Source organism: Lepidochelys kempii, chromosome 1, assembly GCF_965140265.1.
Source record: "Lepidochelys kempii isolate rLepKem1 chromosome 1, rLepKem1.hap2, whole genome shotgun sequence".
NCBI lineage: Eukaryota > Metazoa > Chordata > Testudines > Cheloniidae > Lepidochelys > Lepidochelys kempii.
In genome coordinates, this window is record NC_133256.1 from 204762789 (window position 1) to 204789775 (window position 26987).

The 26987-nt window shown below is 44.4% G+C and overlaps 1 long non-coding RNA gene across 4 annotated transcripts in view; it reads right to left on the reverse strand.

Annotated features, from left to right (window-relative positions):
* Nucleotides 1–2485: 2485 nt before the first annotated feature.
* Nucleotides 2486–26987, reverse strand: part of LOC140897276 (uncharacterized) — a 64761-nt gene continuing 40259 nt past the window's right edge. For 2 of the 4 annotated variants that reach the window (XR_012154697.1, XR_012154694.1), the window contains 4 exons: nucleotides 7578–7637; nucleotides 6026–6196; nucleotides 5764–5851; nucleotides 5152–5489 (listed from right to left, as the gene is read on the reverse strand). This is a non-coding gene — a long non-coding RNA (uncharacterized lncRNA). Of the gene's footprint in view, nucleotides 3722–5151; nucleotides 5490–5763; nucleotides 5852–6025; nucleotides 6197–7577; nucleotides 7638–26987 lie in introns of those variants that run through there. The other 2 variants (XR_012154695.1, XR_012154696.1) reach the window with 2 other exon arrangements.

The window sequence follows — 26987 nt, forward strand, 5'->3', positions numbered from 1 at the left end:
ACGCACAAATACATGCACACTATAGTTAAGTTGATTGATTAATTTTATGTAAGAAAAGGCTAGTTGGAAATACACGAGCAGCTCCTCTAAATGAAAATTAATTTAAAAAAGGAACTGCGGGATAAAGAGTTACTTTCGCAAAGTACCGAAACAGAACAATTTTGTAAATCAAGTGGTAACTCACATGGATGCTGCAGTTGAGGGAATGCCACGTTCAGCCCGTGCTGCTGTAGAAGGCCCAGTACGGTCTGAAGCAAAACCAGTTGAAAGCCCCCTTGCCCCTCCAGCTACAGATATCCGAGACTGTGATGGATATTAGTAAGCTCATCATATAAGATATTGTTTCACAATCACCTTTATCATCTTTATTGTTACATCTATCTGAATGGCAGGTAATCGATTATAATGTCTAAAAGTACAGGTTGATCGGGGCCCTTCCCTTTGCCAAAGTCACAGTGCAGATTTCAAAACATCTGAATGGCAGTACAAACACATGCGTGGTTATTTTCAAAGTTATTTTCACTCAGAAGTCAGTTGACAGAGAAACAGTCACTTTTCTGGGAATGGTTGCTGTACTCAACTTCAACTGGTGCTGTGTTCTGTTTCAGGGGCAAGCTTTTTCAGACAAACACGACGCGTGTGGTGGATTTAGTGATGAGATTACTGTTTGAATTAAAAAGTATAAGAGTAGCACTGATCACTTTTATTAATGTGTGATAAGTTAATCAGTGTATTGATAGATTTCAGAGTAACAGCCGTGTTAGTCTGTATTTGCAAAAAGAAAAGGAGTACTTGTGGCACCTCAGATACTAACCAATTTATTTGAGCATAAGCTTTCATGAGCTACAGCTCACTTCATCGGATGCATACTGTGGAAAGTGTAGATCTTTTTATATACACACAAAGCATGAAACAATACCTCCTCCCACCCCACTCTCCTGCTGGTAATAGCTTATCTAAAGTGATCACTCTCCTTACAATGTGTATGATAATCAAGCTGGGCCATTTCCAGCACAAATCCAGGTTTTCTCACACCCCCCCCCACACACACATAAACCCACTCTCCATCAGATATCAAGAATTATAACATTCAAAAACCAGTTGGAGAACACTTCAATCTCTCTGGTCATGCGATTACAGACATGAAAGTTGCGATATTATGACAGAAAAACTTCAAATCCAGACTCCAGCGAGAGACTGCTGAATTGGAATTTATTTGCAAATTGGATACAATTAACTTAGGCTTGAATAGAGACTGGGAGTGGCTAAGTCATTATGCAAGGTAACCTATTTCCCCTTGTTTTTTCCTACCCCCCCCCCCCCAGACATTCTTGTTAAACCCTGGATTTGTGCTGGAAATGGCCCACCTTGATTATCATACACATTGTAAGGAGAGTGATCACTTTAGATAAGCTATTATCAGCAGGAGAGTGGGCTGGGAGGAGGTATTTTTTCATGTTTTGTGTGTATAAAAAGATCTTCTACACTTTCCACAGTATGCATCCGATGAAGTGAGCTGTAGCTCACGAAAGCTTATGCTCAAATAAATTGGTTAGTCTCTAAGGTGCCACAAGTATTCCTTTTCTTTTAGTGTATTGATACTGAGCTATCAAGTTAATCAGTTTCAAAACGAGACACAGTACTGGTGAGAGGTGCTAAAGTGAATTGTGAAGGTAATCATATTTCTTGCTGAAAGAAGGTTCTTGCATTGTGAGGACGATGGAAAAAATGGATCTGTTCATAATGGAAATATTTGGGGAGTTTTATAGCTAATTTTCAAATCTGATAACTTCCTCACAAATCATGTTCAGAAGTTCAGTATTGCTGCGCATGGAAAACCATCATATATTTCCTCCACTATCTGCAATGAGTTTTTGCAACTGAGGGGGAAGAAAGTTCTATCAGCAATACAGCCAAGTATTACTGTTCAGTTGACAGTATTCCCACTGTTTCTCATGTTCATCAGCTGGCATGCGCTGTTCATTTTGTTAACAAAAGCAGAAATCGCATCCAATGTTTTCTGAAATTTGTGCCCATTTACTGTCATTCTGGTGAAAGTCTTGCGGAGAATGTGCTGTGTACTCTAAATAAGCTATGACAATGCTGTCAACAGGTCAAGAAAGTATGCCGGGTTTCAGACACAGATTAGGCCGATTAATGTTCCTTGTGCTACACATTCTCTGAACCTCTGAACCGTAGTTACTAACGTGCTACCTGCAAGCCGTACCTTTTTTTTTAGCTTCCTCCAGCAACTCCATGCCTCATTGCTGGGTAATCCTTACAGAGAGGCTTAAAGGAAATGAAAATAATTGTCTTTTGTTTCTGAAATCTCTGTCTAGCACCTGTTGGACCTGCCCCCTGAATCCACAAAAGCCCGATGCCACAATTGTTTAAATATACGAGAAGCTCTGGATAAAATCAGCAAAGACATTGCTGAATATGGGGCTACACAAACAGAAGCTCAGTTCTTGTGAGACAAGATGGACTGTCTTGAAACTGCATTTATTCAGTGCAATGGAATCATATCCTCTAGCAATTTCAGTCAATAAGTTCCACACTTTAAAAAGCAAAGCCTGGTTCTGCTGTTCAACTCCTGCAGTCACTGGCTGATTTTTGGTTTTGGTTTTATTGCACCTGAGGGATCAGATTGATGACATGGAAGCACCTGCAAAGTCAAAGACACCGATTGTATCTCAAACCTACTACAGTGAAACTCATCAAGTCCCAAAACATAAACAGCAGGCATGTGAATCCAATACACCAAATGTGGAGCTGCGATGGGCAGAAACGTTTAGAGTAGAAACTTTTAATTTCATATGTGATCATTTGCAAATGTCCCTGCAAAATTACCTGGAAGCTTATATTTGTTTATATAAATGATTTGGGCTTCCTAACCAATTTCAACACGGTACCCCACTCTGAGATTCATTCTGCACTTGGGTTGCAAAATATCCTTGAGATCTTGAAGCAACTTGAGTTTGAACAGTTTTGTTCTTTCACAACAAATGAAAATTGTAAATTGCCTTTTAAAACGGCAGAAGGCTCTTCACCTGGAATCAACTCTTCCAGACCTAGACATCGCTCTTTGCATTTACCTCCCATTACTGTTTACAAATACTGAAGCATAACTGTCGTTCTCCAGAATGAGCAGAATTAAGAGCTATGACCGCTCAACGATGGGGCAGTCCACAATGAAAGCCCTTGCCTTAATGTCCAGAGAATATCTTGACACGAAGCCTGGACTTCAGTGACATAATTGAATTGATCACTGGACTGGAAGTTGGTGGTTGCCTAGGAACCAGTTAGTGTGACCTGATTACATTCAGTGTGGGCAGAGGATAGTCCCAACCGCTGATGCATATATTTGGTGCTCCAAAAGGGCTAATTTCCCAAAGATGAAGAAAATTATGAGTGAAATTGATTGGGTCCTGCAGCCTGATGGCATGAATCTGAGCAGCCTCTTGAACAGCTGTGTCTTCTGTCCTCCTCCTTCAATCTCCAGTCATGGTCAAGGAACCATGCCACCATTCTCTCCTTCAGTAGGGCTGTCCCCCTCTGAGCCTTCTACTCCTCCATCCTTCTCTGGTACTGCGGCTGATCTACCTTGGCCACAATGTCCTGTAGCATTTAGTCCCTGAGCTTGTTCCTTCTCATACAATGGGGAGCACACACTTCCCAAAAGTCCTGGGTGGATTCCTCAGTCCATCTGAGGTAGAAGGGCCTAAGGCAATGAAAGAGCATACTGAGGAAAGAAAAGGAAGGAAGAAAGACCCCCCTCCCTTTTACATTCAGCATCATGGTAAGGGTATAGGTTGATATTTATCATCTTGGGGTTTTTTAATTCATTCTTTATTCACTGGCCTGCTAAGAAGCTCTGGCCAGTCACATTGCCAGCCCAAACACATTACGGTAAGAATTACATTTTAAAAATTGACAGGTTTCAGAGGAACAGCCGTGTTAGTCTGTATTCGCAAAAAGAAAAGGAGTACTTGTGGCACCTTAGAGACTAACCAATTTATTTGAGCATGAGCTTTCGTGAGCTACAGCTCACTAGCTCACGAAAGCTCATGCTCAAATAAATTGGTTAGTCTCTAAGGTGCCACAAGTACTCCTTTTCTTTTTATTTTAAAAATTGTTACTAGTTTGGTTTTCATGTTATTGCAGTCAGGACAAGCTTTAGAAGACAAATCTTCCAGAGATGCCAGACTGGAAGGAGGGACTCCTGTCCCAGGCCAGCTGAGGAATACCATCTCTATGAAAAGGAACTTTTTCAGTATCTGGTGACTGAACAGCATATCAGTGAATGGAAGGGGCTAGTGAACTAGAAGAGGCTGTTATAAGTCAACTCTGCCCTGGAATCTGACCCACCATCTAGAATTTTTATTGCTTGAAAACTTTTTAAGCATCACCAGCCAGGAGTAGGTGAAAATTTGGGCAAATATTCATAAGATGCTGAACTAGGATGCAAACTCTTAGCAGCTGTGGAACCAACCCCGCTCCCTCCCTCCCCACACCCTGGACTGCACAGACATCCTGGACAGCATGCCACAACCCGACAGAGGCCCAGGAAACCAACTGTAGCTGCCCACAAGGAGCTCTGTTTGCCCACCCCAGCCATTGGGATTTATAAACCTGACAGCTTGGGAAATGCGAGCAGCAATGAAACTCAAAAAGTGTTCTGGCATGACACAGTTACAAACAGAGCATTATATGCAGACGTGCACTCGTGCTTGCTAAGACTCTGACCCTAATCCCTTTTTCGAAGAAGAAGCATGCATTTAAAAGAAAGTAATTGCTAGCTGTCTGTTTGAATCCTCCCCCGGTCCCTCTGTACATTCATCAAGCTGCAAAGAAAAGTACTTTGCTAATTTAATCTGTCCTGTGAGCTGATCTTCCATATAGTGAGCCAGATTGTGAATTCATTGAGCTATAGTGTCATCTGAAAGTTGCACCTGAACCACTTTCTTTGCTGCCGGCTCACCCAGCATTTCCATGCAGACATCTTTAAAACAGGCTATCACTAGCGTTTCACCGATTGTGGATGGCTTTTTAGCCTTAGCAACGCGAAGCACTACTTTATAAGAAGCTCGCAAAGCACAAGTATTTATGTGTGACACTTCAGAGATCTGTTTCTGACAGCCTTTTAAATCAACATGCTTTCTTTCAAAAAACTCTTTCGGCTTTGAACTAATTTAATTATGTTTTGTATTCAAATGCCTCTTGAGCTTTGACGGCTTCATTGCGTCATTAGCCAACACATCGTCACAAATAACGCACTGCGGTTTTGGCACTCCACCATCATTCATGGCTACAAAACCGAACTGAATGTATGAGGAGTCATATTTCTGAGTAAAGCTAGTACAAATTCTTTTTGCTGACAATACTTCGCATTCATTTACATTGCCATCATCTGATTCAGAATTACTTGCGTGTTCAGCAACCGGATGTCTCTGCTTGATAAATATATTGATTGGGCCTCACTTCTCCATCTGTAAATTAGGCATAAAAATAATGAAGATAAATTCCATTACCCTGGATATATACTTAATTTATGATATTAGGATGAAAGCCGAATAAATGCAGTGGGAATGCTTTTATTGAGAAATATGTGCGGGAGAACATTGATTAATAGGGTAAGTAATGTTAGGATAAGAAGATGATATACATTTTAAAATTAAATTGCAAACAGGATAATAATTGGAAAGTTAAGATGGTTTGAACATATGGAAAGAATGGATAATGAACATCAAAAATAAGATTTACCTGTCTGAAAGATATGAAGTGAGAAAGCAAGGAATTTCGAGAACTTCCTGGCAGAAACACATAGATTTGATTCTAGAAGAGGGGAAGGCTGTAAGTAAGAACAATGAGAGCATGTATGAAACAATATATGGATATGGAGGAAGCAAGGACTGTCTATTTGGCTATAGGTGTGTGGTGCTCAATCATCTCTATCTACCTCGTAAGGGATACAGCAGAATAGGATAGAAAATCATTATTAAAATTTTATATTATTAGTACTTACATTCTCAGATCAGTGGGTTCGGACGGGGTCCCAAATGACAAATGTGCAGAGATCCGTATGATGCTCTTTATTCAACTTCTCGACGGTAACTGCCGGTGGGGCAGGGTCTTTATATGCGAAGGAGTGGGATAAGTGTGCGCTCGCGCATCTCAAGCAAAACATGCTGTAGCACTATGGCATAATTATCAATATTATAATATGTGCTTCTGAAAACATAATATTATTTAATATTGTTGACTTTATTGACTGATAATTATTCTTGGTGGAATTCCAGTGTGATTTTTAAATTATACTATTATTTCTTTCTATCTTTCCGGAAACTTGCCGCGGACCGGCAGCCAATGGCTCGCGGACCGGCAGCCGTCCGTGGACCACCACTTTGAGTAGCACTGCTCTAGACAGCTGCAGTCCACAGGGCCCTGGGCTGGAACCCGGAGTAGAGGGCAGGCCCAGGTTCCCCCCAAACCTCCCAACTCCTGATCAGACACAGGAGGAGTTGACCTGGACTGTGGGTTCCACCAGAGAGGAAGGTCTCTAGGTTGTTTCCTGACCCACATGGTGGATCAGCAGAGACTGCGGGGATTGTTCTCCTTCCTTTTTCCCAGGCTGGCCAGTGATGAGGTTAGCTGAGCGAACGGCAGGTTTGAGCCACTAGCAAAAGTGGCCAAACTCAGGGCTGCCGTGAATCTCTGAGGCAAGCAAATCTGCCAGTAAGCGCAGGACCCATCAAGGCAGAGGAGGAATTTTGTCACACCCTTCAACTACCAAGTGCTCTTCCGGGACCTCCACAGCAGCCTGGATGATGCTGACCACTCTTCCTGGCTGGAATCCACTACAGTCCCCTGTGTCTGCCCACTTGGCTGCAGCATGTCTCTGTAGCCTTGTCCCTACTTTCAGTCCCCATTGGAAGAGTGGAACTGAAAATTGTGCTCTGAGTGGAGACACCAATGAAGTGTGTTTGCATAGTGCACAGGACATGTTTGAAATGGCCCAGAAACGATACCGTAGGTATTTATATGGTCACCATTACCATAGTAGCTGAGTGCCTCACAATCTTTAATATAATTTACCCTCACAATAGCCCTGGGAGGCAGGGAAGTGCTGTTATCTCCACTGTAAAGACGGGGTGTGTGGATTACATGGTAGCTGTCTGTAATTTTATTTACAAATACAGGCAGTCCTCAGACTTACGACACAATTGGTTCCTGAAAAACGCGTCTTAAGTCGAAACATCGTAACTTGATTTTCCCATAGGAACAATGCTGAATCAAGCACCATAAAGTCGAAACCAACATCATAAAGCGGAAACAGGATGTCAATTTACAAATGTCGTAAGTGCCATTTGTCGTAACACAAGTGCTGTAAAGTCGAGGAGTGCCTGTAGTACATGTATTCTGTCTGTTTGCATGGTGATGACTGTGTTTGCTGTACGATCACAAGGGGTTCATTCCAGCAGGAGCTGATGGCATTTATGCAGGACCCTAGCTTCAGATAGGTCAATTTAAAAGTATTTAAAGGTACAGTGCAGGTGTCCTTTGTTCTGTAGTTTTACCTGCAATCCTGCTGGGTCTGACTTTGACTGGAAGGGCACAGGTGGAATCCAGGTGGGAAACTAGAACAAAGAAATTTGTGGTGAGTAAAAGCATGGCCCCTGAAGTTAAGAAGGGAGAGAGAAAGAAACAGTTGGGGAGGAGAGGAGACTGAATCCCAGACTCCAGAGGTGGGGGTCTCTGGAATCAGCAAGGCCTAAGCATTTAAGTGAGACATATACGCGTGTAGACCTTTCATATTAAAACCTCTCATTATGCTTTGTTCCTACCATTAAGATTAAACAATACTTTGTTTTAAAAAGGCGTGGGGTCGTTTTGTTTACCACTGGTCACAGCTGCTGAAGGGAAGTGTTGCTGGTGGCCAAACTCAGTCAGATCTGCTGAATAACCATGGTTGGTACACTGGGTACTGCAATCCTGGGCCCAGCCAAAGAGAATGGGAGAATGGCGGGATTCCACTTCATGAGAGGTGAAAGCAAGAGGCCCAAACACCTTGGGGGATGTGCTCAGAGACCAGAAATCGGGCAGAGGAGCAGGTAACACAGAACTAAGAAATGGAGCTGAGACAGTGAGACTAAGCAATTGGCCCAAGGTCACTCAGGAAATCAATGACAGAGCAGGGAGTGAATGCTGGTTTCCCAAGTTCTAGGAGAGAGGTGCCCTAATCATTTGTGAATCATTCTTTCTCTCACGAGTAGATGCCAGCTATATAGTACCTGAAGTACCTCAGTGAAAGTGGATGGGTCAGAAATGTACAAAGTAGTATTGAGGGAAAGAGTGAAAACCCCACCTTTTGTGCCTTTCCTCCAAAGCCAATCAACAAGTATAGAATTTGGAGAGCTCCCCTTCCCTCCGTACAGATGAGGCAACTCTAGGTCACGTCCTTTTCAACGCCTTCAGGCTGGTTGGCGGAGGGGAGAAGAGACGCAAAGAAGCATAGAATATCAGGGACCTCAGGAGGCCATCGAGTCCAACCCCCTGCTCAAAGCAGGACCAATCATCAACTACATCATCCCAGCCAGGGCTTTGTCAAGCCTGACCTTAAAAACCTCTAAGGATGGAGACTCCACCACCTCCCTAGGTAACCCATTCCGGTGCTTCACCACCCTCCTAGTGAAATAGTGTTTCCTAATATCCAACCTAGACCTCCCCCATTGCAACTTGAGACCATTACTCCTTGTTCTGTCATCTGCTACCACTGAGAATAGTCTAGATCCATCCTCTTTGGAACCCCATTTCAGGTAGTTGAAAGCAGCTATCAAATCCCCCCTCATTCTTCTCTTCTGCAGACTAAATAATCCCAGTTCCCTCAGCCTCTCCTCATAAATCATGTGCTCCAGACCCCTAATCATTTTTGCTGCCCTCCGCTGGACTCTTTCCCAATTTTTCCACACCCTTCTTGTAGTGTGGGGCCCAAAACTGGACACAGTGCTCCAGATGAGGCCTCACCAATGTCAAATAGAGGGGAACGATCATGTCCCTCTATCTGCTGGCAATGCCCCAACATATACATCCCAAAATGCCGTTAGCCTTCTTGGCAACAAGGGCACACTGTTGACTCATATCCAGCTTCTCGTCCACTGTAACCCCTAGGTCCTTTTCTGCAGAACTGCTGCCTAGCCATTCGGCCCCCAGTCTGTAGCGGTGCATGGGATTCTTCCGTCCTAAGTGCAGGACTCTGCACTTGTCCTTGTTGAACCTCATCAGATTTCTTTTGGCCCAATCCTCCAATTTGTCTAAGTCCCTCTGTATCCTATCCCTACCCTCCAGCGTATCTACCACTCCTGCCAGTTTAGTGTCATCTGCAAACTTGCTGAGGGTGTAATCCACGCCACCCTCCAGATCATTAATAAAGATATTGAACAAAACTAGCCCCAGGACTGACCCTTAGGGCACTCTGCTTGATACTGGCTGCCAACTAGACATGGAGCCATTGATCACTACCCATTGAACCCGACAATCTAGCCAGCTTTCTATCCACCTTATAGTCCATTCATCCAGCTCATACTTTTTTAACTTGCTGGCAAGAATACTGTGGGATACCGTGTCAAAAGCTTTGCTAAAGTCAAGGAATAACACATCCACTGCTTTTCCCTCACCCATGGAGCCAGTTATCTCATCATAGAAGGCAATTAGGTTAGTCAGGCATGACTTGCCCTTGGTGAATCCATGCTGACTGTTCCCTATCACTTTCCTCTCTTCTACAGCATGTGAGAATGAAACTTCCAGAAGAAAATAGCTAGAGCCCTGTGAAATTCCACTCGTTGTCACCTGCCCCACCCCTAGCCAAACCTGAGTGACGCTGTGACCTTTGTGTATGGGCTTGAAACACCAGTCGTGAAGTTTGGCCTGTCCACCTGCAATTGGCATTTTGTTTTATCTGTTGAATTGTTTTATCTTGTGTTATTCTGCTTTTACGAAAAACTCAGGGCTCTAAAAATAGCCCTAAAAGATCAATGCTTTCTCCCTCGTGTAGTGCCCCGTGTGGAGTCCAACCCCATAGGCTATTAGGCAGTCTGACACCCACCGGCAGATTCTCTAGTTCCCTAAGGGGTAATCCCTTCTCTAAACAGATTTCCCCCCTGCTTGGTGTTTCCAGCCTGTGACGTTAATGTTGACTTTTTGGTTGAACTAAACAGTTGGTATTTTTGCCAGAAGGTCATAAAACATACACCTGGCTCCCCCAGACTAGGAGCCCACTGAACAACCACCAAGTGCCCGATTGTGGCAAGGGGGAGAGGGCACAAGAAGCTTTCCACACACCTCCCACACCACAGAGGGGACTGCCACAATCCCAGTCTTTGTGTTCCTTGAGTGGCAGTCATTGGACTCTCCAAATTCAGCACCAGTCTGTGGATTGGAAGTAGAACTGGAGAGAGCATATAGCTACACCCTGTAAATGGGATTAGCGCTTGCAGTCCCACTAGGTATGTCTACACTGCAATCAGACACTTGTGGTTGGCCCGTGCCAGCTGATTTGGGCTCATGGGGCTCAGGCTAAAGGACTGTTTAATTGCAGTGTAGATGTGCAGGCTTAGGCTGCAGCCTGGGCTCTGGGACCCTATCACCTCACAGGGTTCTAGAGACCGGGCTCCAGCCCAAGCCTGAATGTCTACACCACAATTAAACAGCCCCTTAGCCCGAGCCCCCATGAGCCTGAGTCAGCTGGCACAGACCAGCCATGGGTGTCTAATTGCTGTGTAGACATACCCACTGAGTCCTCCAGAAAGCCTTAGGGAAGTCCCAGGCTGTAAAGACCACTGGCAAGTTCCCCCTCTCCTCACTCCAATACAGGCTGTTTCTTAAAAACCACAACACAGACCAACATATACTTTCTGTTGTGCTTTCTGAAGTGAGTGTTTGACTGGATCAGGCTCACTTTACTAATAATCAAGCAAAGTAATGGTGATGAGCCGCATGTCTCTGACTGGTTTTAGTGCCTTACCAACTGCAGCAGGCCTTCTGCCTTGCACACATAGGTGCTGGAACTAGGGTGCTGGGGGTCCTGCAGCACCCCCGGGCTTGAAGTGGCTTTGATCATACTCAAACTTTACAGTTTGGATCAATGGCTCTCAGCGCCCCCCACTATACAAATTGTTCCAGCACCCCTGCTTGCAATTAGATGCTTAGACATTTTTTCCTGCAAGCAGCGCTATCAATGGACCAGCAAGTGATGCAGATTAGAAGTAATTAAGTTAAAAAGCTCAAACAGGAGGGGAGAAAAATGTCCTTTTGATCTGCAAACATAAAGCCCAGGGTCAGCAACAAAGAATGTGGGGCCTGAACCATAACATAGACACTAAATAACAGTGACTCAGCTCTCCCTTCCCTCTGTAAATCTGGAGTAAATCCACTGAAGTCACACCAGTATAAAACTGATGTAAAGTGAGAGCGGAATCAAGCCCTAGCTATTTAAATCTTACTTCATGTTAGAAAGGCTGCTTAAGAAGAACTCCTCCCTGAAGTCAGAGAAAAGTCATTGTATTGTTTGGCAGAAGTCCAACGTGATTTCATTTTCTGCGGAGGATTAAGATGCATTAACAGTCTGAGCAGCAGCAGTTTTCCTGCCAAAAAGGTCTTTTTCCTGGCTCACGTTAAATACTAGGACTTGCAGGTCAGGAACTAACACCCGTCAAGGATTCCATGAATTTTCAATCAAGTGCAACATTGTAATTCTGCCTGGTGCAAACACTAAGTTAATTGAAATGTGCAGTCTGGGTTTTGCACATTTCATGTTATCCATATGGAAGGTACAAACCCTGTGTCTAACAAAGGCAAACTAAAAATAGCCTGTGACTAAATGCCAGAAAGTCCGTTTTAACCACATCTAAAGGCTGCAGAGAGGGCAGCTCCTGATTGTCTAAGACTCCATCCACGCTACAAGTACAACCCTGGTTTGATAGCCAATCTGTGACACACCCCACAGCTGACCTGGTTGCAACAAACGTGGCTAACTTGTACCCACACAGTAGCTTTTTCCTAACATGACCAGGAGTTACCAGGTTTGTGCGTCCACCCCGACTACGCTGCCTATTCACGTTTGTAGCCACTTCCTAGTGGGAACACCTGCACAGCTTTCCCATAGTGCTTCGCCGGGGACAGAGTCCAGAGAACATGCACATAGTGTGGAACGAGCAGTGCCTGGGGCAATGTACGGTGGGATATGCTACCTTACCAGAGCTATCTCTAACTACTTACAAAGTCAGTTCAGAATAGTCCAGAGTAGACAGAACCACAGTAATTTTTCCTAAATATTTCAAAGGACAACGCAAAGGGAAGGGAGAAAAATATATCACCTTCCTTTAAAGTTATATTTAACCCCCCAAAAAACAAGAAAGGTTTGATATGAAATTAAAGTTTTATTATTGGAAGCCATCAGTACTGGAACAAACATCTCAGCCACGAGAGCAGTTTTCAAGCACAGCTTTTTTCCTTCTACACTTGCAGGGAGCTGAGATTTGTACATCTGCAATAAGCAGACAAGTGGGTGTGATTTTAGGCTATGCTAAACTCAGGTTCTCATTGCCATTCTGTTCTGCTTTTACTCTGCTGAGGGATTACATAGATTATCCAACTTTATTTACTAAGAAATGATCTCATATAGCAATGTACAGCTAGTTACGTCATTGCGACAAAGGAATATGTATCATGCAAATGCATGGAGACAACACTCATTTTTTCAGGGCTGGGTATTACTGTTTTGTGCTCACAGAGTTTCACTTGAGTTATAACTGGCTGAGGGCCCTTAATACTGCAGGGCCTCACCATTCAATCACATGATAGTTGACATTATTCTGTCTTTCAGGTCATATTTCTACATTCATGTGGTCATATCCTGCTCCCAGATACACCATGAAATTAATGAAAGTTACACTCATGCAGAAGTAGATACCTGAGGCATATGCTACCTTTCTGTCTCAGCTGTGCTGATTTAAGGAGCTGTTTTTCTCTTCTTACAGTAAGTGCAAGGAGGTAAGATTTTATCTGCTGCCAGCAAAGAAGGAACTGGAATGAGAGAATCACCAGAAATTGCTAATGCCTGCCCTCCCCCCTGAGCTGTTATCTATTGTTTTGCCAATGTAACTGGAGTTCAGATGAATTGCTCAATGTCAACAGCGTCATCCCAGTGAGAAAGCCACAAGACCTCCCCTTTGTGCCTGTTGGTCTCCAGATGACTGATTTGAAAACAGTCACTTTAGTCATTTGTAAGTCATGGGCCAATTCTGTTCTCATTTAAACCTGTGTAAATCTGGGGCAACTCTATCAAATTCAGTATCATTATTGTGGAGTATTACCAAGGATGCTGAATAGTATTTGGGCCAGGAACTTTCCAATGGTTTCTGGCATGACCAAATTTATTCAGTAGGAGAGACTTTTCTGATGAACAACCAGACAGATAAGGATCATAATGATCAATGCACAGACAGCTCCCACTTCCACAGCTGCAGAGGTCCCCTGGCAATGGAACTGTCCACTGTCTGAGGGAGTGGGGCTGGATATGGGGAAGCTATTCAGGAGTTGTACGTCCCCTGATAATGCAGGGGTGAACGTGACGTAGAAGTCTTCAGGTGCCCAGACAAAGTATATAGGGAATTTGGTGATGGGGCAGTAGCAGGCCACGGAGGGACAGAGGATGTTCTGGTGCATGGATCCTCCACTGCAGAGATATATTTGGGCCTTAGAAACTTTTCCGGACATTGGTCTGAATTAGCTTCTGTGGAGTGGGTTTAGGGATGTTCTACCCCCCAGGTCAAGCAGGAATTCTCTTCCAATTAGCTTCTTTGAGCTGGAATTCCAATGCCTGGCTTCTGCTATTTGGGCTTAGTGCGGCGTCCCTGGAGTTGCTCCTTCATGCACAGGAGCTAGAGAGACACTGTGAATAAGTTTAGGTACCAGAGATGATCACAGTCTGGTGGGAATGACTTATGCATTCAAATGAGAAAATCATCTGCTGTCCGACAATTGGGATGGGAGTGGTTGGGCCTAGTGATTAGAGCAGGAGTCAATAGCTAGGAATAGGAGCCAAGGGTCAGAACCAGAGTCAGAGGCCAGATGCCAGAGCCAAGGGACATAGCTGAAGTCAGGAATCGGAGTTGAGGGTCAGAGCTGGTTTACCTGGAGTGAAGCAAGGCAAGGCTAGGTCTGAAGCAGGAACAGGGCAGGAGCAAGGCTGGGAACAAACAGGCCCAGGAGCTAACACAACCATGGGCAAATGCTTTGAGCAGCTGCTGAACTGCTGCTGCTGCTGGCCTCTTCCCACCCATCAGGCAGTGTAGTCAAGCAGGCAGCCTGCTACAGTCCAGCTGTGCTTGTTAGGGTGCCTGGAACCTGGCTCTGTCGCAGGGGCCGATTCCTAAAGGTCTCCCGCTTCCTCCCTCACTGAGGGCGAATCTTGGGGCCTGGTTTCTTGGGGGTACTTCTGATGGAACTCTCATAACAAGTCTGGGGCATGGATGTTCTCTACTCATTCCCAAGACTGATCATCTGAACTGCAGTCTTCCCAGTCCAACAGGCACTGGAGCCTTCCCCTAAGTTGCAGAGGGTTGAGGATTTGGTTGACCAAGTACACCTCCTGTCCACAAATCCCAGCTATGGGTGGAGGGTTGGAGTGGTTTGGATATGGGTTCTCCATGTAGGGCTCTGAAAATGAGATGTGAAAGATGGGGTGGATCTTCAAGGGTTCGGGCAGCTGTAACCAGAAGGCAACTGGGTTCACCATCCTATAATCTTAAAGGGGCCCAAGTGTTGGAGTCTAGTTTGGCAGACTGATGAATCAATCTAAGGGTGTGGGCAGAAAGCCACACTTTGTCCCCAATGGCCTGATCAGGGGCAGCCTCATGGACTTGGTCCACATGGTGTTTATAGACTTCTTTGGCAGAATGCAAGTGTTCCTTGAGCTCCTGGTGCACTCTGTGTAGGTGGGAGGCTAAATCCACAGTGCTCGGGGAACTTATAGGTAAGTCTGGGTATTACCTCCAAGAGAGCAGTCTGGTGGGTTACCAATCCGGATGAAATGAGTGACCTGTCTATGGACTCCACTCACTTGGGGAAGCCTTTCAACTGGGTCAGGATCTTGTGTGCTCAGGCAAACTGCAGATCAATGAAATTGCGTGAGGCACCCAAGTCCACCTGCGCCTCTAGGTTGCTGTTGGGCAACACAGGGTTCCGGAGCCAGAGAGGGAGATGGTGATGTGTTGGACACTGACTGGCCACTGCTGGGGAGAGGGGAAGGACACCAACCCAGCCCAGGGCCTGTTATCAGAGCTGCAGCTGGCGGGAGCTGGGAGCACGAATTTTTTTTCATGGTAGCATTCGGTCAGACGGTCATCCATCTTAACGCATAAGTCGACTAACGCCTCCAGGCTGGATGGGGATTCCACCTGTGCCAGTTCATCTTTAATATCATTGTTTAGGCTCAGCCAGAATGCTGGGGAGCCTCATTCCACTCAGTGTCTGTTATAAAGTGTCATAGCTCCACTGTATATATAGCAACTGGCCAGTGTCCCTGCTTCGACACCTGAACCATGGCTTCAGCCACATGCTCACGACTTGGATCATAGCTCAAATGAAGTTCTCAAATCCCAGAAGCAGGCTTGATTTTTCCAGGAGCAGAAATGCCCAAGCCAGGGTCTCCCCAGTAAGCAGGCTCATAATTAGTCCCACTCTAGCTTGGTCAGTGGGGTACAACTGCAGAGGTAGCAGAAATAGGAGCCAACACTGATTTAGGAACCCATGATGTTTGTCGTGATTGCCATTTGTCAGGCAAGGGAAGCTGAGGGATGCGGGGGAGGGCTTGCAGGGAGTGGAGGTCGGAAGTGAAGATGGCACAGTTTGAGCTTGGAGGGCTGCATTTTGCACCTGCAGGGTGGCAACCTTGGCCCACAAGGTCTGTAGGGCTCCCACTATCTCTGTCAAAGACATATTGGCCTTTGTATCATCCATGCTCACTGTATCAGTTCTAGTGCCCTCATTGTTTGTATTTTTAGAGCTACTCAAAATGTCAGAGACCAGGATGTGATTGGTCAGATTAGTGGTGGGATCCAGAGTCAGGCCTACTAGCTGGAGCAGCAATTGGTAGCCAGCAACAGGAGCCCAGGGTCAGAGGCCAGAGCCAGAGCCAAGAGCCAAAATTGAAGTCAGGCATCAGAGCCGAAGGTCAGAGCCTGTTTACACGGACCGAGGCAAGGCAAAGGGCTAGGCTCGATCTGAGGCAGGAACAGGCCTGGAGCAAGGCTGGAAACCAGCAGGAGCTTTAACACAGCCATGAGCAAATACTTTGAGCTGCTGCCAAAATGCTGCTGTTGCTGGGCTTTATAGCTGGTCTGCTGACTCTCTCCACCAATCAGGTGGTGTAGCCAACCAGGCAGCCTCCTACAGACCAGTTGTCTTTGTTAGATTGCCCTGAGACTGGCTCTGCTGCAAGCCCTGATACTTGACACCTGCCCTCTATGGAGAAGATACTTGCGTGGGCTCCTTTGGCTCTATTACACTTCCAGAGCACAAGAGGTACACGATTATATCTTGTTAAAAGGCACCAGTTGTAATCGATCTCTCTCCCTTAATGGATCTTTTCCCCCCTTGGAGACTAAAAGGCTCCAGGGATTTCTCTGTAGAAGAGCGAGCATGAGTCAGATGTCATCGGATGAATCATCTAGGGAAGGTTTCAAGAAGCAATGAGTGAATGTGCACCAATGACCCAACTGCAACACAGGAGCAAGTATCATAGCCAAAACATGGCTAAGCCTACAGACGTCCCACAACCCCGAAGACATATGGTATGTGAGAAGGAGAGACAGGAGAGTTAGGGTCTCTCAATCCAGGCTATGTACTGAAAATCCTACAAGGGAAAACTGGACTCATAGAAGAAGTCTTAAGCTATGACTTGTAAAGACAGTAAAGAAAAACTTTCCAAGTATCTGACGAGGTACTGGGCAGAATGTGCATCTCATGTGACACTAAGCTTTATGGAGCACACTCAGCCTGATTTAGATGAGGCATCTGGATTTACTGCAGAAGACACTATATCTGATCCTCACGGCACAGAGCAGCTTGAGGCTACTGAGATCTGCTGTAGATGGTGCAGATCTGCTACAACCCACAGAGCTGTACCAAGGTGGTGAGTGGATCTGTTTCGAGGTGGATGTTTCTTATAGCAGAGGTAGAGCTGAGACCGCCAAACTGCCATCGGTGAAGCAAGAGGCAGATACCAGTTGTAGGTGGCAGAGAGCCTTTGAGGCAGCAGAGCTCATGAAAGCCAGAAGTAAAGCAATCTTACCCATTATGATTATTTATATTTTGCCAGTGCCAAAACTCAAAAATTGGGGGCACATATTGTGCTGGGCACTGTACAGAGAAGATCCTCTGTGCTCAAGAGCTAGGTGTCACACAAGTGGACAAAACACACACACGGGTATGGCTGGGTTGGGAGGATGAGGTAACAGGATGAATAGAGTTGAGCATAAAAGCAAAAGTCACAGCACCCCCGTTGTCTAACCAGGGCCTGAAGCTAGTGATTTGTAGGCATCATGGCAGAGTTAGGTTTAATTTAAGGCCATAGTCCATCAGCAGGTGCCAGGCTTCTCTGAGGACGTAAGGCCACCTCACCCTGATGCAGGTGGCACAGAGCCCTGTGAAGTAGCTGAATCCTGATACAGACTAATGAGCTCCTGAGCCCCCTTTAGGCAAGGCCAACTGGGTGAGGCTGCTGAACTCATGCCAGATGCTAGGAAGCCCGGGATGGGGTAGGTCTAGATGTCATTAAGGCACAGCAATTCCACCTCTCTTCCCCGTTTCCTGATACCAGCACCCAGGCTGCCTCAAGGGGCACCATGACATGATGGACCCCTTCTCTGTGCCGGTCCTTAGTGGGGATTTCCCCTTCAATGGTGCTGACTCCTTGCTCAGAGTCTCTAGAATGGGGTAGAGAGAGGCAGAGCTATGGTGGGAGAGTCAGGAAACCCCAGGGCAAGCAGGGAAGGAGTAAAGAACAGCAGCTGGAGGGGAGATACAGCTGGTGACAGCATCAAGGCCCAAGGCTGGCATCTCCTATTGGGTTTGCTGCCTTGAAGGAGGGTGCCAGACACACACCTTCAGAGGGATAATAATCCTTTGATCCTGAGCAGACAGCTGGGGGAGCATGCCAGCTGGATTCACCACAGAGAGCTTAGCCAAGGGGAGGTGGAACTGGATCAAACCTCAAAAGGCAACTCTGCAATCAATGAACCCCCAAACCAAAAACCAGTAGCAGGAGAACAGGAGAGCCAGCAGATTGTCAGGAAAGGGAAAGGGATGGAGAGTGACAGAGGCACCCACTTCTGCATGCAGCCCAAAATCACTGCCTTCTGTTGTTTTATTAAATTGACAGAAATAGAGACAGATAAATTAATTAGGTGAAACCCTCAGGAAAGAATCAAGTTGCATCAGCTTTTAGCTGATCTGTGGGATCAGATGCAGCTGCCAGCAGCAAAAAAGGAGCTGATGTTAATGCGCACTAGAGGCTGTAATGTGCCCTCCAGTGGAGTGAAACATCCGTCAGGTGTCAAAGTAAAGAATTCCTGAAAGAATTTCCTTAAACACCGAACAAGGAACTTAGAATAAAGAAAACAGCACTGTTCCTAACACAGCTATGTCTGCCTCACTGTGGCACTTCTGCTTAGAGCCTGTCCCAGACCTCTCCTGCCTTGGCATCCTCCACAGATTTAAAGTTCTGATTTCTGTGCTGAGGCTGGCAGGCTACCGATGTGCCTTCTTATATCACACGGAGCCTCCGAAGATATCTGGGTGGCCAATATGGTTCCTCATTTCCTCGGGTATATTCTGAAAAAGGTTTAAATCTCATCACATGCATACCCAATCTTTGGCATCTCGGGAGCACCTTTGTCTAGGTTTACTGTTTATTAAGGATACGAGTGCTCTGAGGCCTGGCACTAGCTGAAATTATCAAGACCTTTACATATTTTGTGAACCTGTTACATGCCATAAACTTGCCAGATATTATTTCTCTGTTAGGAGGAACCTAGTCTCAGTTTCTGAAAGCTGTCTGGATCAGTATGCTACGATAAACTTCCAGTTGTCGCCAGGTACCAGGAACTGCACCCTACTGACCCCACAGCTACTGGTGTCTTCTGAAATAGCCACAGACTTGGAAACATGTAAAATACCAGTAGTGAGGTTGTGGTCAATATGGTAGAGAGCTGTGACTTTAATAAAAGGTGGGGTCAGGCCCAGAGGCTGTTTTAAACAGTTCATAAAGAGTTTGGCCTTCTGAGGGCAGGTTATGTTTGAATTTGCTCCAAAATCGTGTCATACCCAGAAATTGTATCAGTTCTAATATGTTTTCAGGTGGTGGCATTTCAACTGTAGCTCTGAGGTTTTCACACTGACCTCCCTCACTCTTTACAATCACAAGCCCTAAAAACGATAACAATACATTTTCTCTCTTCAATTTTAGCACAGTAGCCAGACTTCCTGTAACTTTATGTTCTTCCTCAAACTACTTGTGTGCTAAAATGTCATCCACAGAAACTCACCTCCATCTAAGCCATGCAGAAGCTCACTTGTTATGCTTTGGATGAGTTCTGGGTGCTTGTAATGCTGAATGGGAAGCAATAAAAAAAACAAACTTCCAAACACTGTGATCAAAGTTGTCAGCTTGGAACTATCAGAATAGGTGGAACTTGCAAGAATCCACTAGCTGCTGCAAGCTGACTAACTGGTCACCTAGGGCTACGCCTACACTTGGAGCTAGGGATGTGGTTCCCAGCTCACCTAGACATACTTGCACTAGCTGTCATTGAACTAGTGAGCTAAAAGTAGTAGTGTGGCTGCAGTAGCCTGGGCAGCGGCAGCACAGCCTCGTTGGCCCACGTACGTACCCATGGGATCCAGGCAGGTTTGAACCCAGGGGTGGCCAGCCCATGCACCACTTGCTGCTGCCGGTGCTACTATGGATACACTATTTTTAGCATACTTGTTTAATGAGAGCTAGCACAAGTATGTTGTCTCCAGCTGGGAATCACACCCCCAGCTCCAAATGTAGACATTCCCTTAGTTTCACTGAAGCACCTATAAGTGCCGGTGTATCTGGTAATTAAATGTTGTTTTATAGCTTCTTATAGCAACACTCATTGAATCAGAATAGATAGTCCTATGCCTTTGCCAGCAACAGTACACCTGGTGAATATTCTCTTTTTCCAGATGTGAAAGGACATCAGCGTCACAATGCTCTGCTAAACCAAAGCACTGGCACAACCTACACTGGACCCACGGTTAAAATGATTGTCCAAATTCTGTGTGCCCTTGAATTAGTGTAAGGACTCCATCTGAGTTCAACGGGAGCTCATCCAAAGGTAAAATGTGGCCCTTAAAAGGAGCTCAGGCTAGGGAAAAGAGAACAACAATGAAGATAAATATATTGCAAGAAAAAAATTAAGAGACAAGAAAGCTAATTTTCCTGGAATCTAGACATATAGTTCTCAGTTTGCATGTGGGCCAGGAATGCTGAACATGCAGAAGACATCATAAATATCACTGCACAATGATCACATAAAGTCTACAGGAAGCCTGATGTTCATTTCAGTGATTGTTTTATGTGCTACAGCATAACAATTTGTTAGGCAATTTCCAAGTTTTAGTTGAAAAATCACATCTATTTCTCTGAGTTGTTTCTGCTTTTAGGCAAAAAAATCAAGTTTTGTACTATGCAAACCAAAGGGAATCTATAAGACTGAAAGCAGGATGGCACCTTTAAAATAATAGGAAATTGTACTAGGAAAAGATTTTGCTTCAAATTTTATCTACTCATCAAAAACTGGAGAAACTGTACAGGAAAAATGGATTAAGAAAAAAGCCATTAATTTGTGATGTTAATCAACTGTAGTTCTCAGGAAAGTGTGAAGGCTGATATGGAACATAGGTATGGTGTTGGCAGACACTATGCAGGCTTCACTCACCAGGCTCTGTTAATGCACTTCATTCCTGACCTTTCTAGTCCTTGGGCCCCTCCTGAACAGAAAGAGGCAACTTATGCCAAATTGTGTAATAGAGACATTGTGCTAATATCTGTAGAGACCACCCAACTCATGTCACTGGTGATCTCATCCAGATTTGGCTGTCAGGCTTCGGAGTTGGAAAGCTTAGCATGGGAAGCCAATGTTTTAACACCCAGCCTCCCAGCCCAGCCCTGTCCAGATGCAGCTAGGACCAGGCATTTGCATTCAGATATTCCCTTCTTTTTTTAAAAAAGTATTTTTTAAAAACTTTTTTAAAAGCCCTAAAAAAAATTGGTCCATTTCTTTATTTTCATGTAGAAAGGAACAAACATGCCTGTGCTGAGGTGATCATTTGGCCAGATGGTCTCATTTACCCCTCTCCATTCTCTCTTTCTTTTTAGCTGTTACAGTCTGGTGAAGGAAAAAAATAATACCTTCCTTTTCTGTTACAGACGGCAGCAGTATCCCTGTCCCCTTCATTCTCTCTCCTTTCTACCTCTTTTTCTGGGTCTTTCCCTTCTTCCTCCTTTCCTTACTTGTCTCACTCACACCATTCTCTTTGGAGCATGCTATGAGGTGATGAGCTAAACCATTGGATTGACTAATATCACTGACAAAGTTCACTTTGACTTGTTCAGAGCACAATTGAGTACACAATGGTACACAGGTGCCAACAGCCCTAGGGGGGCTGACACAACCCATCCACTGTAGCGCAGGCCATCTATCAATGTATTTATATAGGATCTCATTGCCATAATAAGTGAGAGCCTCACAGCATTAATGGATCTATCCTTCTAGCACCCCAGGAGGCAGGTTAGTATTATCATCTCCATTTTGCTGGTGGATATCTGAGGCAGAGAGATTGAGTGATTTGCCAAAGATCATGTAAGGAGTTTACAGAAGAGCTGTGCCTTCAGCCCAGATCTCCCAAATATCACCCTACTTCTGCAGAGAGACAGTGGCAGCAGGAAGCAGTCATAATACTGCTGTCTACACCTCCATCACTTATTTGGACAAGATTACAAAATAATGACATTTTAAAAAGCCTCCCTTATACTGCCATCCAGAATAAATGATAAGGGCCAAATGCTGCTCTTGGATGCACAAGAATAACTCCCACTGATGTCAATGAATGAAACCTCTGTGCACACATCCACAGTCAGAATTTGGCCCTAAAAGTGTAATTGCAGTTCCTCCTTGACTAGCTCCCATGCAATACTGAGATGTGGAAGGAGGTATTCTGAAGGTTCTGAACCAATCCCGAACATCTCAGAAGTGATGCTGCTGCACACCAGAGAAACCATAGGGCACTTTATTTTTCTGAGATACTGGTTTAATTTCTGAAGATCTAGAATTGGCTGCAGCCCTAATCAATTGTCATGGTCTAAGGGGGCACCGTCAATTTGGAGTCCAGCCAATTTTCAAATAATGAAATAAGACTGATTGAAGATGGTGTGCTTGCCTCTGAGTCCCCCTGACCAATTTCTGTGGGTTTGCAATCACATTCTCCTATTTCTTATGATGCTTCTCTCTGCCCTGGGGCTATATGAAAAACCAACATATACAACAAGCAGACAAAAAAACCCACCCAACAACAACAAAAAATAGAGACCAGTGTTTTCGCTCTAATCTTTCAATGACAGGAATCTCAGGTGTTACTCATAGAGCACATGCAAATGTCTAGGCAGAAGTGTGATTTTTTTTTTTTAAATTGAGGTTGTCCCATATGGGGACACTGGAAAATTATATCATGTTAGAACACATGGTAACTATCATGGTGTTAAATACAACTTATCACTCAGTGTAGACAAGGACATGGCACTTAGTATCTTGTCATCTGGGCCTGGTTAAGCCAGACATGATGTTAATATCAGAGTCTCTGTCTCCACTGAGGGTTTAACCCTGTTAACACATGTTCTAACACAATGTGTACAGTAGACTATCCCTAAGTGACAACTGTGGTACTTTGAAAAGGGCTGCATGTGAATGAAGCTGTTAAAAATATGCTTGCAATTCTCCTGTTGAAACATTATGCTTGCTTGTCTAAGTAAAAAACTTCAGTTTCATGTACAAATGACCCTTCTTTCAGAATACTGCAAGCTTACACTAAATAAAAGAGGTGTAGTCTTCTATGAAATCATCTGTTCTACATCAGCTGCATGATTATGCAGACTTTCCATGTTGTTCTGCTAGTGCATCATAGATATGACTCTATTGGGACCAATGAACTGATGACAATATTTTACAAGCTGAATCTACATAGGACAGCTGTGCATTTAGGACTGTGAAATAGGCTCTAAAATCCATCATGCAATATATGAATAATCAATGTAATTATTAGACTTAGTTACAGGAATGGATAGAAACACCTTTTGGCTTCAATTCTACCCCTGTGTTTTCTCATTTGGATACTTGTATATAGTACAGTAAGTTGGGTCCCTTAAAGATGACCTGCAAAGTGGGGGACATGGATTTGTACCTTTTTTATATATTAAGGAAACCTGAAAGCTTTTTCCAAACAATGATTTTTTTCTGTTTGTTTTTACATTAGAAATTTATGTCTTTTCTACCCTGTTTTTCCTAGAAGACTGCAAAGGAGGTGGAAGTCTCACTCACAAAAGGTGCACCTCCTTGTGGCTGGGTCTGGGAATTAGCTCTCACCCTATCTAGTGCATCCTGCCACTGGTTGCTTGCCCTATGACTCCTCTCTCTCTCAGTGACTTAGGGTGCTTCCTCTTCATGACTCAACTCTCCAGCCAGGTCACTATATAGTCTCCCCATTCTGGGGTAACAAAGGCCAACTGGACAAGCTGTCCAGATGCTCTCTGAGATGGTCTTCTGTTCCAAGACTCCAGGTCCTCTGCCACTTTCCCAGTGCTGCTGATAAGGGAACCCAGGCCCTCCCATTACACTGCATTCCAGCCCAGGGACCCTATAACCAGTAGCCAAGGTCTTCAAAGTCCTACACCTTTCTGCTGTTTCCCAGGACTTCTTCCTACTCAGCCCTTTCTCAGACTTTTCCCCCCTGTAACTTCTCTGGGTGGATCCTCCTTCCATGGCTAGGATCCTAGGGTTTATCCCCCTGCCCAGGTTTCCGCCTTTCCACCTCTCTAATCCCAAAGAGTGACTGCAGAGTCCCTCCCTACAGCTCTCTTCTGCGCTCAACTTCCTGGTTTTATACTAACCAGCCTTCTCCTGCCCAGCTGGACTTCATGATCAGTTAAGCCTGGCTCTCCCTTCAGGTACTGCCAGATACCATAATTTGCCTCTCAGGCCGACATTAACCCCTTCAGAGCTTGTGTGGGGTATACACCCAATCACAAAGACTCAATGGACAACTGGCAGTATTATGGCATCTGATATACCATACAAGTGAATCATGATTTTAATTGAGAGGAGAAGTAATTTCTCTTCAGATTGTATACAACTATTTTTGACTGTTATCACCTATTTAGTTCAAATGCCTGACATATGCTTATGGGAAAAGATATCTTTGTTAAAGATTCAACACCCATCCTTTCAATTAAGGGCCGAGAAAGCTCGCAGTTCATATCTGAAACTTCTAATGAGCTCTCCAGCAAAGGCAGGGAAAACGAGGTTTGACATTCCTGATATTCCTAAAATAAAATCAAGCAGAAAACCTCCCTACAAAAACAAAACTAATTTTGGCCCTCTTTATACATCATAAAGAATGCACAATCCCTTCCCTCCCCCCCAATTTCCAGGTCACCTTTAAAAACAAATAGCAATTTATTATTCTATTATCTGAAACTAATTTTCTCTAGTCTCTTTGGGTTTAGCAGAGTGAGTGAGCTGCCATGCATGGAATGAGTGAAATAATTTTTCAGTTAGCATACTATTACGCTAAACCCTCCAGGAAATTCATTTTGGGTGTGACTAGGCACAACCTCCCCTCAGCCTTGATAATTTATTATTTTAAAGAAAGCTCTAAACACAGCTAAATTCTCTTGAGTGTCTCTCAACAGGAACATTCTGATAATCACTTAACTATAATTTCCAGTGTAGTAAGCTCCACTGCAGTAAGTCATTATAACTGTTCGATACACCAACACTTTCAGATATCTGCTAATGTACCCTGTGTGCCATGAGATTTGTGCTAGTGATATATGTGCTCCAAGCATTATGCTCTAGACTAGAGCTGGTTAAAATTATTCCAACTGAACAGTTTCCCATAGGAAAAGACTGATTTAAATGAAACTACATGACATGACATAATATAATAGTCAAAATGTTCCAGCTATATTATATTATATTAAAATTGAAAGTCTAGGCAATAAAGTCAAAATGAAGTGTTTCAGCCTTAACAAAATGTTACAATAAGGTTGAAACAAAGTGTAGTTTAGATTTTTCCTAACAAAATTTTGGAATTGCATTCCATGAAAAATTTCAAAAATTTGTATTTTTTATTTCCATTTGGAATGACTTTTTAAAGTATTTCAGAATTTCCCATGGAACTGGAATTCCAGGTTCCAAATAGCACTATTCTGGACTCCAGTCTTTGGTGGATTCTCATTAAACATTCACCCACATCTATTAAATAGAGGATACTTTACTGGGACTGGCAGGAAAGAAAGCATGCAGCTACTCTTGGAACCTGTCCTACAGGCTCGTTACAAAGGAAAGTAGAGAATTTCCAAATTCCATCCTAGTGTCTAGTCCAGACCTAACAAGCAGGATCCATTTCACTCAATCAGCAGCCAATCATAAATGGAGGCTTTGAACTCCACATCCACAGTGTGCCTTTAAGTGAGTTAGGTTATGTCTACACTTAAAACACTACAGCTGCAGGGCTATAGTGTTTCAGTGCAAGGATAAGGCAACTTTGTCTGTAGCCATATTGCAAGGCCTAAAGCCTTCATCTGTAGCCAGGTTAAAAGAGCAGTGGCCATTAATTGAAAAGCAGGAAGTCACATCCTCACATTCCATCTAAATTACATTAAAACTATGTAATAGCAGGCTGTTGAGAAGACCCCATCCTAATGGCACCCACTATCACCAGAGAAAGAAACAGATCTTAAGATGGTTAAAGAAAACTTAGTTTGATAGCCTTATCAATAGCTGTGGTTGTGAAATCCTCATTTCTTTAATCATAGAATCATAGAATATCAGGGTTGGAAGGGACCTCAGGAGGTCATCTAGTCCAACCCCCTGCTCAAAGCAGGACCAATCCCCAACTAAATCATCCCAGCCAGGGCTTTGTCAAGCCTGACCTTAAAAATATCTAAGGAAGGAGATTCCACCACCTCACTAGGTAACGCATTCCAGTGTTTCACCACCCTCCTAGTGAAAAAGTTTTTCCTAAAATCCAACCTAAACCTCCCCCACTGCAACTTGAGACCATTACTCCTTGTTCTGTCATCTGCTACCACTGAGAACAGTCTAGATCCATCCTCTTTGGAACCCCCTTTCAGGTAGGTGAAAGCAGCTATCAAATCCCCCCTCATTCTTCTCTTCCGCAGACTAAACAATCCCAATTCCCTCAGCCTCTCCTCATAAGTCATGTGTTCCAGTCCCCTAATCATTTTTGTCGCCCTCTGCTGGACTCTTTCCAATTTTTCTACATCCTTCTCGTAGTGTGGTGCCCAAAACTGGACACAGTACTCCAGATGAGGCCTCACCGATGTCGAATAGAGGGGAACGATCACGTCCCTCGATCTGCTGGCAATGCCCCTACTTATACATCCCAAAATGCCATTGGCCTTCTTGGCAACAAGGGCACACTGTTGATTCATATCCAGCTTCTCGTCCACTATAACCCCTAGGTCCTTTTCTGCAGAACTGCTGCCGAGCCATTCGGTCCCTAGTCTGTAGTGGTGCATGGGATTCTTCCGTCCTAAGTACAGGACTCTGCACTTGTCCTTGTTGAACCTCATCAGATTTCTTTTGGCCCAATCCTCTAAT